Source organism: Oryx dammah, unplaced genomic scaffold, assembly GCF_014754425.2.
Source record: "Oryx dammah isolate SB20612 unplaced genomic scaffold, SCBI_Odam_1.1 HiC_scaffold_27, whole genome shotgun sequence".
NCBI lineage: Eukaryota > Metazoa > Chordata > Mammalia > Artiodactyla > Bovidae > Oryx > Oryx dammah.
The window spans coordinates 61,701,557-61,713,758 of NW_024070211.1; positions in this window are offsets into that span (position 1 = coordinate 61,701,557).

Consider the following 12,202-nt stretch of genomic DNA (forward strand, 5'->3'; position numbering starts at 1 on the left):
TATATGATATCTTAAACAAAAATTATTTTGTTTTAAAATTTCCAACTAACATCCATTACCAAATCAGACGTATCTCTTTAGAACATTGTGTTTTCTATTCCTTCCTTTGCATCTTTTTCTACAAAGTATGTGAAGCAAGCCAGGGCATACACTAACCCCAACAGGTCTTCCCTAACCACTCATCTGTAAGCTGTCCTCCTCTGCACTGAAACTATTACTCAGTAGTTTTTGTTGTTGTTCAGTCACTCAGTTATGTCTGACTCTCTGACCCAGCGGACTGCAGCATGCCACGATTCCCTGTCCATCACTATCTCCTGGAGTTTGCTCAAACTCATGTCCATTGAGTCAGTGACACCATCCAACCATCTCACCCTCTGTCATTCCCTTCTCATGCCTTCAATCTTTCCCAGCATCAGGGTCTTTTCCAGTGAATCGGCTCTTCACATCAGGTGGTCAAAGTATTGGCACTTCAGCATCAGTCCTTCCAATGAATATTCAGAGTTGATGTCCTTTTGGACTGACTCATTTGATCTCCTTGCTGCCCAAGGGGCTCTCATAAGTCTTCTCCAGCACCAAAGTTCAAAAGCATCGATTCTTCAGCACTCAGCCTTCTTTTTAATCCAACTCACACATCCATACATGACTACTGGAAAAACCATAGTTTTGACTATGTGAATCTTTGTCAGAAAAATCATATCTCTGTTTGTTTTTTTTTTTAATACACTGTCTAGGTTTACCTGGTATTGAATGCTATGTAACATCATTAAACAGCCTTTCAAAAATCTAAGGTTTAAGTCCCTCCCTCTTGATTCTCCCTCCCCTCCCCCATCCCACCCTTCTAGGTCACCACAGAGTATAAAACTGGACTCCCTGTGTTAGCTATCTATTTTACATGTAGTGTGTATATGTTGATGCTACTTTCTCTGTTCATCCCACTCTTTCCTTCCCCCACTGTGTCCACAAGTCCATTCTCTATATCTCTATCTCCATTTCTTCCCCATTTATAGGTTCATTAATACCATTTTTCTAGATTCCAAATATATATATATATATGTTAATATATGATATTTGTTTTTCTCTTTCTGATTTGCTTCACTTTGTATAACAAGTTCTAGGTCCATCTGTCTCACTAGAATGAAATCAAATTCATTCTTTTTGAGGCTGAGTAATATTCCATTGTATATATGTATCACATCTTCTTTATTCATTAATCTAGACAACATGGTACTAGCACAAAAATGGAAATATAGACCAATGGAATGAAATAGAAAGCCCAGAGATAAACCCAAGCCCATATAGGCACCTTTGACAAAGGAGGTAAGAACATACAATGGAGAAAAGACTGCCTCTTCAATAAGTGGTGGTAGGAAAACTGGACAGCTACATGTAAACAAATGAAACTAGAACAGCTCCTAACACCACACACAAAAATGGATTAAAGACTTAAATGTATTGCATCTTTACAGTGTCTCTTCATCCCTTCCAAAATTGAACAAATCGATTTCTGTGTACATAGTAGGTGTTCACATATGAAAAGATAGTGAGGACAATATTGACAATAATGGCAATTACCATTTTATTGTTCACTTTTATGAAGTGCCAGACACTCTCCTAAGTATGTTGCATATGTCATTTGATTTAATAACCACAAAATGCTCTTTAAATATTATCCCCTCCTACTGTCTTAGCAAGGAGCCTCCATATCAATAACAGACACTTTTGCATAGCAGACACTCTCAGCTTGATGAGATGCTAAGTCATGGAAACTTTCTGGAATCAAAGAATCCCTACTTCCTTTTCCTGACACTCCCTCCTCTAATGGCCCATCTTCCTTCTTTCTCTTCATTTGCATAGATGTGTATATTTACGGCCAGAGTCTGAAATTGACCCTAGCAAGTCTGAAATTAAATAGATGAAGAAAACAACAAAGTTTCATTGGCTCCATCAAGGAGCCCAACTTAGTTGTATATGTGTTTTCTTAAACATATAATTACAATGAAATACAGTGCAAAAATATAAATATGTGTGCCCCTCTTTAGTCACAAGTTGTGTGAAAGAAGAGAAAATAAGCATGCAGCATGAAGAAAGCACTAGATGAATATAAGCTGTTGCTGAAATCCCCTGACATGCACCTTCTCAGGACACCTTCCAAATCAATCAGACCTGGATAAGGAGAAAAGGCTGCCCCTCATATAAAAGGCCTTCTCTAACTGTCTCTTCTCCCAGCAACTGTTCTAGTGAAGACATTCACCTGGTCCTTAAGGGAACTTTAAGATATTAAGGCATGCTGGCTTTTGGATGAGCTCTAACCCTACTGCTGCTGCCTTCCACCCCACCCTACTTGGTAAAATCTTATTTGCAATATTCATTTCAGTTCCTCTAGGAACCTTCCCTACTCTTAACCCCTAGTCCACATTGGGCAACCCTATTACGTTCTCTGTCACAGCTCCGTCATTCTGTATAGTGACTATCTCCCCAGTTCTTCTCACATGACTGTGAACACCGCAAGAGGAGGGCTTGTGACTTATTCAACATTGCATCTCCAACACAATGGCCTGGTGGTAGCAGTCATTCAGGAAATGCTTGTTGAGCAAATAGATGAATGTATTCAGCTGTCTTTTGATTTTGATGTTTTGGCATCTGGAGTCTTATTGACCCTGAGGAGACTTGTCTCTCCTATCTCTAATCATTTCCTAGAGACAGCAAACAACTAATCTGTGACTTACATACGCAAAGCAGCAGATCCAGGCTCCACATCCACCCCAAAGACCTCGTTTATTGAGCTCTCACTCTAGGTTGCTATCTACTTGATCACCTTATCACCCAAAGCCAGGTACCAAGGTACCAGACAACTAGAGACAGCCACAACACCCCTCAGAGGCTGTTAGAATTGTTATAAATAGTCAATCCTAAAACTACTTACACTTCCTCACACATTCCTTCCTGCAGGAACCACGATGACAGCTTCTTCTCATATTTTCTCCTCCCTCCCTCTGCCTCCAGGCCAACCTTGGTGTTTCCCTGTGTGACACTGCTGGTATAGCATGCCTCCTACTTCTGGAAACTCCAAGTAGGAAGCTATCTTTTCAAAAGCTATAATCTCTTCATCTGTTGGCCCTATAAGACCTGAATAATAATAATAATAAATGCTTACATTGTCATAAAATCTACATAATAAAAGTATGTATTAGCAGATAAGGAGGACTTATTGGACCTGTCAAACATACCTGAACTCAGGTATCTGTCTCTGCTGGGTTCAAGTTGGTTTTGCAACATTTTCTTGAACCAGACACTGTGCATGACATAAGGAGTCCAGTGGTGAATTACACCCAATCCCCACCTTCAAGTGCCTCATAACCCAAGGGGAGGAGTTCACACAGGAGCATAAGGATGCTGATACGGGCAGTCACTCAGACTCTAAACTTTCTCCACTGAAACAAAATGTCTTCAAGCCACTAAAAGAGAAACAATGTGACGGCCAGAAGTGCACACTGGTCTAGGGCTGCAGGGCAAGATGGAGGAACAGAAACAAGAAAGAAGGTAGACGTTCAGTTCAGAGTTAATGTCTGGTCTCATCGTATATTGAGCACAGCACTTCCACAGCATCATCTTTTAGGATTTGAAATAGCTCAACTGGAATTCCATCACCTCCACTAGCTTTGTTCATAGTGATGCTTTCTAAGGCCCACTTGAGTTCACAATCCAGGATGTCTGGCTCTAGGTGAGTGATCATACCATTGTGATTATCTGGGTCATAAAGATATTTTTTGTACCATTCTTCTGTGTACTCTTGCTACCTCTTCTTAATATCTAGTACTTCTGTTAGGTCTATACCATTTCTGTCCTTTATCGAGCCCATCTTTGCATGAAATGTTCCCTTGGTATCTCTAATTTTCTTGAAGAGATCACTAGTCTTTCCCATTCTGTTGTTTTCCTTTATTTCTTTGCATTGATCACTGAGGAAGGCTTTCTTATCTCTCCTTGCTATTCTTTGGAACTCTGCATTAAGATGTTTATATTTTTCCTTTTCTCCTTGCTTTTAGCTTCTCTTCTTTTCACAGCTATTTGTAAGGCCTCCCCAGAGAGCCATTTTGCTTTTTTGCATTTCTTTTCCATGGGGATGGTCTTGATCCCTGTCCCCTGTACAATGTCACAAAGCTCCATCCATAGTTCATCAGGCACTCTATCAGATCTAGTCCCTTAAGTTTATTTCTCACTTCCACTGTATAATCATAAGGGATTTAATTTAGGTCATGCCTGAATGGTCTAGTGGTCTTCCCCACTTTCTTCAATTTAAGTCTGAATTTGGCAATAAGGAGTTCATATTAAAAGACGCTTCCTCCTTTGAAGAAAAGTTATAACCAATCTAGATAGCATATTCAAAAGCAGAGACATTACTTTGCAGACTAAGGTCCATCTAGTCAAGGCTATGGTTTTTCCAGTAGTCATGTATGGATGTAAGAGTTGGACTGTGAAGAAGGCTGAGCAACAAAGAATTGATGCTTTTGAACTGTGGTATTGGAGAAGACTCTTGAGAGTCCCTTGGGCTGCAAGGAGATACAACCAGTCCATTCTGAAGGAGATCAGCCCTGGGATTTCTTTGGAAGGAATGATGCTAAAGCTGAAACTCCAGTACTTTGGCCACCTCATATGAAGAGTTGACACATTGGAAAAGACTCTGATGCTGGGAGGGATTGGGGGCAGGAGGAGAAAGGGAGACAGAGGATGAGATGGCTGGATGACATCACTGACTCGAAGGACGTGAATCTGAGTGAACTCCGGGAGTTGGTGATGGACAGGGAGGCCTGGCGTGCTGCGATTCATGGGGTCGCAAAGAGTCGGACATGACTGAGTGACTGAGCTGAACTGAATCTGAGCCACAGTCAGCTCCTGGTCTTGTTTTTGTTGACTGTATAGAGCTTCTCCATCTTTGGCTGCATAGAATATAATCAATCTGATTTCGGTGTTGACCATCTGGTGATGTCCATGTGAAGAGTCTTCTCTTGTGTTTTTGGAAGAGGGTGTTTGCTATGACCAGTGTGTTTTCTTGGCAAAACTCTGTTCACCTTTGCCCTGCTTCATTCCACATTCCAAGGCCAAATTTGCCTGTTACTCCAGGTGTTTCTTGACTTCCTACATTTGCATTCCAGTCCCCTATAATGAAAAAGACATATTTTTGGGGTGTTAGTTCTAAAAGTTCTTGTTGGTCTTCATAGAACTGTTCATCTTCAGCTTCTTCAGCATTACTGGTTGGGGCATAGACTTGGATTACTGTGATATTGAATGGTTTGCCTTGGAGACGAACAGAGATCATTCTGTTATTTTTGAGACTGCATCCAAGTACTGCATTTCGGACTCTTTTGTTGACCATGATGGCTACTCCGTTTCTTCTAAGGGATTCCTGCCCACAGTAGTAGATATAATGGTCATCTGAGTTACACTCACCCATTACAGTCCATTTCAGTTCGCTGATTCCTAGGATGTTGACGTTCACTCTTGCCATCTCCTGTTTGACCACTTCCAGTTTGCCTTGATTCATGGACCTGACATTCCAGGTTCCTATGCAATATCGCTCTTAACAGCATTGGACCTTGCTTCTATCACCAGTCACATCCACCACTGGGTATTGTTTTCGCTTTGGCTCCATCCCTTCATTCTTTCTGGAGTTATGTCTCCACTGATCTCAGTAGCATATTGGGCACTTACCGACTTGAGGAGTTCCACCTTCAATATCCTATCATTTTGCCTTTTCATACTGTTCATGGGGTTCTCAAGGCACGAATACTGTGAAAGTGCTGCACTCAATATGCCAGCAAATTTGGAAAACTCAGCAGTGGCCACAGATCTGGAAAAGGTCAGTTTTCATTCCAATCCCAAAGAAAGGCAATGCCAAAAAAGGCTCAAACTATCACACAATTGCACTCATCTCACACACTAGAAAAGTAATGCTCAAAATTCTCTGAGCCAGGCTTCAGCAATATGTGAACTGTGAATTTCCAGATGTTCAAGCAATGGCACCCCACTCCAGTACTCTTGCCTGGAAAATCCTATGGACGGAGGAGCCTTGTGGGCTGCAGTCCATGGGGTCACTAAGAGTCGGACACAACTGAGCAACTTCACTTTGACTTTTCACTTTCTTGCATTGAAGAAGGAAATGGCAACCCACTCCAGTATTCTTGCCTGGAGAATCCCAGGGACGGGGGAGCCCGGTGAGCTGCCGTCTATGGGGTCGACAGAGTCAGACATGACTGAAGCAACTTAGCAGCAGCAGCAGCAAGCTGGTTTTAGAAAAGGCAGGGGAACCAGAGATCAAATTGGCAACATCTGCTGGATCATCGCAAAAGGAAGAGAGTTCCAGAAAAACAGCTATTTCTGCTTTATTAACTATGCCAAAGCCTTTGACTGTTTGGATCACAAACTATGGAAAATTCTGAAAGAGATTGGAATACCAGACCACCTGACATGCCTCTTGAGAAACCTGTATGCAGGTCAGGAAGCAACAGTTAGGACTGGACATGGAACAACAGACTGGTTCCAAGTAGGAAAAGGAGTACATCAAGGCTGTATATTGTCACCCTGCTTATTTAACTTATATGCAGAGTACATCATGAGAAACGCTGGGCTGGAAGAAGCACAGGCTGGAATCAAGATTGCCAGAAGAAATATCAATATCCTCAAATATTCAGACAACACTACCTTTATGGCAGAAATTAAAGAGGAACAAAAGAGCCTCTTGATGAAAGTGAAAGTGGAGAGTGAAAATGTTGGCTTAAAGCTCAACATTCAGAAAACGAAGATCATGGCATCTGGTCCCATCACTTCATGGGAAATAGATGGAGAAATAGTGGAAACAGTGTCAGACTTTATTTTTGGGGGCTCCAAAATCACTGCAGATGGTGACTGCAGCCATGAAATTAAAAGACACTTACTCCTTGGAAGGAAAGTTATGACCAACCTTGATAGCATATTCAAAAGCAGAGACATTACTTTGCCAACAAAGGTCTATCTAGTCAAGGCTATGGTTTTTCCAGTGGTCATGTATGGATGTGAGAGTTGGACTGTGAAGAAAGCTGAGCACCAAAGAATTGTTTCTTTTGAACTGTGATGTTGGAGAAGACTCTTGAGAGTCCCTTGGACTGCAAAGAGATCCAACCAGTCCATCCTAAAGGAGATCAGTCCTGGGTGTTCATTGGAGGGACTGATGCTGAAGCTGAAACTCCAGTACTTGGCCACCTCATTCAAAGAGTTGACTCACTGGAAAAGACCCTGATGCTGGGAGGGATTGGGGACAGGAGGAGAAGGGGATGACAGAGGATGACATGGCTGGATGGCATGACCGACTCGATGGACATGAGTTTGTGTAAACTCCGGGAGTTGGTGATGGACAGCGTGGCCTGGCATGCTGTGATTCATGGGGTCGCAAAGAGTCAGACACAACTGAGCGACTGAACTGAGCTGAACTCATTGTATAAATCTTTCTACTTTTGCCATGCCTCTTGTTAGTGCATTGGGGAAAATATAGTCTTCATCAACCATTTAGTTCAGTAAAGTTTTCTCACTTCTTTCTGGTAGAATTACATTTCAGTTATTCATTTATTTGTTTGCTTCATTACAACTGAGCACCTACTATACACAGGGTTTAATACATAAGGCATGATTCTGCTCTTATATGCATGAAAGAAAGCAAAGTTTGATCTAAGTCTTTTGTTCAAGGACTGGAGGAGGGGAAAGACAAGGGTAAGTCAACACTGATAAAGACAAGGAAGACTTCAAAGAGGAGAGCTCATGCCTAAGACAGTACTTGAAGGACAGTAAAATTTGCCAAGTTAAATTTTCAGGGTAAGTCTTTTTGGTGAGAAATGTGCAAGCCCAGATGCTGCAAATATGCTGGCCACCAGTGGGATTCAGTGGAATACTTGTATCCAGGCATTTTCATTAATTCTACTCATAAGACAGCAGCATGCTTTCTCTGACTTTGTTTGGCTAAGTACTATTAAAGGTATTGTAGGGCAAACATTGATAGTTATGCTGTATTTAACTTTTCATTAATAATAAATTCAGGTGAAGCAGCATTGTTATTAATATTGATCAATGTTCCAATTGAAAGCACAGATGTCGGGGAATTTTTTAAAATGGGTTCGGTTATATTTAATAGTGCCGTTGATGAGAGAAAACCTAATGAAAACCAACAGATGGTCTATTTAATATCACTCTTGGCTTTGAAACATGTGCCAAACATGATACACACAAGGACTTGACAGAGCTGTTTCTGGAAGCCTTTAATTGCAACTATTTGCACTCCCAGGTCTGCAGAAATTGCTAAAACAACACTGAAGTTCTAACACCGGCCAAGCCAGAATTTAAATAATATCCATTTTGTGATATTGTTTGTAGCATTGTATTTCCAAATGACCTCTATAGAGAGTTTTCCTGACAGATTTTTGGGGGTGTTTTGTTTTGTCAAAGAACTGGAGCCAGCAGCCAAAATGAAGTCAGATGGTCCCCCATTCACACATCAACACATTTAGTCTGGAATCTTGAACAGCATCTCCAAGGTCAAGGGGAGGTAGAGATCCCTTTATTATTAGGCTTATGTCAAATACAGAGACAGCTCAACTGAAAGGAAACTGCCAAAAGCAGTGACTAAGTAATTAATAGTAATAGTGTCAATAGAAACTGCCCATTATGAACCTTGCTAGGCGTGTGGTAAATATCACCACTATGCCCCATGACTGGAAAAGTGGGGAAAGGGACACTGACACCTGGAGGAGTTCATGTATGAGGCTCAATGTGACATGGATTATCAGTGTAACCCAAGCAGGCTGATTAACCAGAGTAAGAGCAAGATAGACCAATCAATTCAGGCAGGATAGCATATCAGAAGAAGAAGGTGGGAGGAGGAGAGGAAAAAGAAAGAGGAGGAGAAATACAAGGAAGCAGGAAGTGGAGGAGGGAGAAGAGGAAGGGGTGGAGGAGGAGAAGGGTAAAGAGGAGGGGAGGGGGTGAAGGGGCAGTTGGGGAGGGAGAGGAGGAGGAGGTGGTGGAGGAGCAGGGGGATGAGGAAGAGGAGTGCAGGAGGAAAGAAGGAGAAGAAAGAGGAGGAGGAAGGGGGAAGAACGTACACCAAGGAGAAAATCCTCCACTTAAATTGCTTCAGAAAGAGGATAGCAGGAAATGCTCAGGTTTCCCTTCATCTGCCACCCTACTGGCCTCTCTCCACCCTATGATGCCGGCTGGAGTCTAGTAAGAGCCTGCAGATCCATGGCATCTCAGGGAGGAGACATTCGCCTCTCAGGTGAACATCTCAGCTGCCCAGCGGGTCAGAGGGACGCCCACAGGCTCATGGGGAACCCTCAGAGTAAAGATATCTGCAGGTGACACCAACAGTACTAGGAGGATTACATCACTGGGCTCATAGCACATGACCAAAAAGTCCTCTCCCTGTCAGACTCATGGGAAATAATGCGAGTTGTGAATGTGACCCTCTCTGAGAATTCTAGAAAAGAGTCCTCCCACCCTGCCATGCTCTGATTGGCTCCTTATCTGAAAAGAGTCAATAATAATGGAAAGAATCAATAATAATGCAAATAATTAAGTTTATTGAGCATTTTAAAAGAAATTATAAAGGCTGCGTTCTTTACACAGAATATAACAAGAAATCCTCAAAAACAACAAAAAAATGATCAAAATAAATCTACGACTTGGAAATTAAGAAATATTCTTTTAAAAAAATAGATTCAAAGAAATTTAAGGTGAAATTACAGGGTTTTTTCATTCATTCATGTCCTCCAAAAGTATACCAGAAATACCAGAATTGGGACAAATCAGGAATGAAAATTTATAAGGACGAAATTAGTTTATCCCATCTTATGGGATAAATAGTAATCAGAGGGCAATTTGTAGTCCTAAAAATATTTATTATACTTATAGGCAAGCTATAAATAAAGAGAAGAAGGATAAAAAACTGGAAAAAATAATTGAATAGCTATATAAGATAATCTAGGAAAAGGATAATAATAGAGGTAAATTCCACTAGACAACTAATAAATTTATACAGTAGGTAACTACTAAACTAATAATAGATATAAAATAATAGCAATACACATAGAAATAAAATAAAAATAGATAATATAAATAAACTTGAAATTAATAAAACATAGTATTTAAGAGAAATATTTTATTAAACCTGCTGCTGCTGTTGCTGCTAAGTCGCTTCAGTCATGTCTAACCCTGTGCTACCCCATAGACGGCAGCCCACCAGGTTCCCCCATCCCTGAGATTCTCCAGGCAAGAACACTGGAGTGGGTTGCCATTTCCTTCTCCATTGCACCTAGCCCTTTTTAAAAAAGAAAACAATCTATAACCTCCTGGCAATTCTGATTGACAGAGATACCAAGAATGAGAAAGTCCTGTAAGTGTATGAAGCTCATAGTAATAAAAGAACATGCAGTCAGCTCTATAAAAAGAAAGTTGCTCTTCTCATGAAAATATAAATTTATAAGATTTTATCCACAGGGGCTTCTCATGTGGATAAGTGGTAAAGAATCTGCCTGCCAGTGCATGAAATGTGAGAGATGTGGGTTTGATCTCTGGGTCGAGAAGATCACCTAGAGATGGAAACCACAGTCGACTCCAGTATTCTTGCCTGGGAAATGCCATGCACAGGGGAACCTGGTGGGCTGCAGACCATGGGGTCACAATAGTCAGACATGATTTCTTAGCAACTAAAAATAAAAACAACAAGATTAACCCACTTTAAGAAAACATAAATTATAAAAATCTATTACTTAAAAAGGTATAAAATACAGAATTTTTTGGAGCTGAATTCTGTATAACTTTCTAAATATCACTATCATTGCCATCACCAACATTTTCTTTTAATTATCTTAACTATAAGCAAGTCAAGAAGTAACAGTTAGAACTGGACATGGACAAGAGACTGGTTCCAAATCGCGAAATGAGTACGTCAAGGCTGTGTATTGTCACCCTGCTTATTTAATTTATATGCAGAGTACATCATGCGAAATGTCAGGCTGGATGAAGCACAAGCTGGAATCAAGATTGCCAGGAGAAATATCACAAACTTCAGATTCGCAGATGACACCACCCTTATGGCAGAAAGCGAAGAAGAACTAAAGAGCCTCTTGATGAAACTGAAAGAGGAGACTGAAAAAGTTAGCTTAAAACTCAACATTCAGAAAACTAAGATCATGGCATCTGGTCCCATCACTTAATGGCAAATAGATGGAAAAACAATGGATACAGTGACAGACTTTATTTTGGGGGGCTCCAAAATCACTTCAAATGGTGACTGAAGCCATGAAATTAAAAGACCCTTGCTCCTTGAAAGAAAAGCTATGACCAACCTGCTGCTGCTACTGCTGCTAAGTCACTTCAGTCGTGTCCGACTCTGTGTGACCCCATAGACAGCAGCCCACCAGGCTCCCCCATCCCTGGGATTCTCCACGCAAGAATACTGGAGTGGGTTGCCATTTCCTTCTCCAATGCATGAAAGTGAAAAGTGAAAGTGAAGTCGCTCAGTCGTGTCTGACTCTTAGTGACCCCATGGACTGCAGCCCACTGGGCTCCTCCATCCATGGGATTTTCCAGGCAAGAGTACTGGAGTGCAGTGCCATCGCCTTCTCCTATGACCAACCTAGACAGTATATTGAAAAGCAGAGACATTACTTTACCAACAAAGGTCGTCTAGTCAAGGCTATGGTTTTTCCAGTAGTCATGTATAGATGTGAGAGTTGGACTATAAAGAAAGCTGAGCACCAAAGAATTGATGCTTTTGAACTGTGGTGTTGGAGAAGACTCTTGAGAATCCCTTGGACTGCAAGGAGATCCAACCAGTCTATCCTAAAGGCAATATTCATTGGAAGGACTGATGCTGAAGCTGAAACTCCTACTATGGCCACCTGATGCAAAGAACTGACTCATTTGTAAAGACCCTGATGCTGGGAAAGATTGAAGGCTGGAGGAGAAGGGGACGACAGAGGAAGAGATGGTCGGATGGCATTACTGATGTGATGGACATGAGTTTGAGTAGGCTCTGGGAGTTGGTGATGGACAGGGAGGCCTAGCATGCTGCAGTCATGGGGTCGCAAAGAGTCAGACACGACTGAGTGACCATCCTGAACTGACTCAAGGTCATAGATTGTGATGTCAAAGCTTGACAAAGATAACACACAAAACTAGA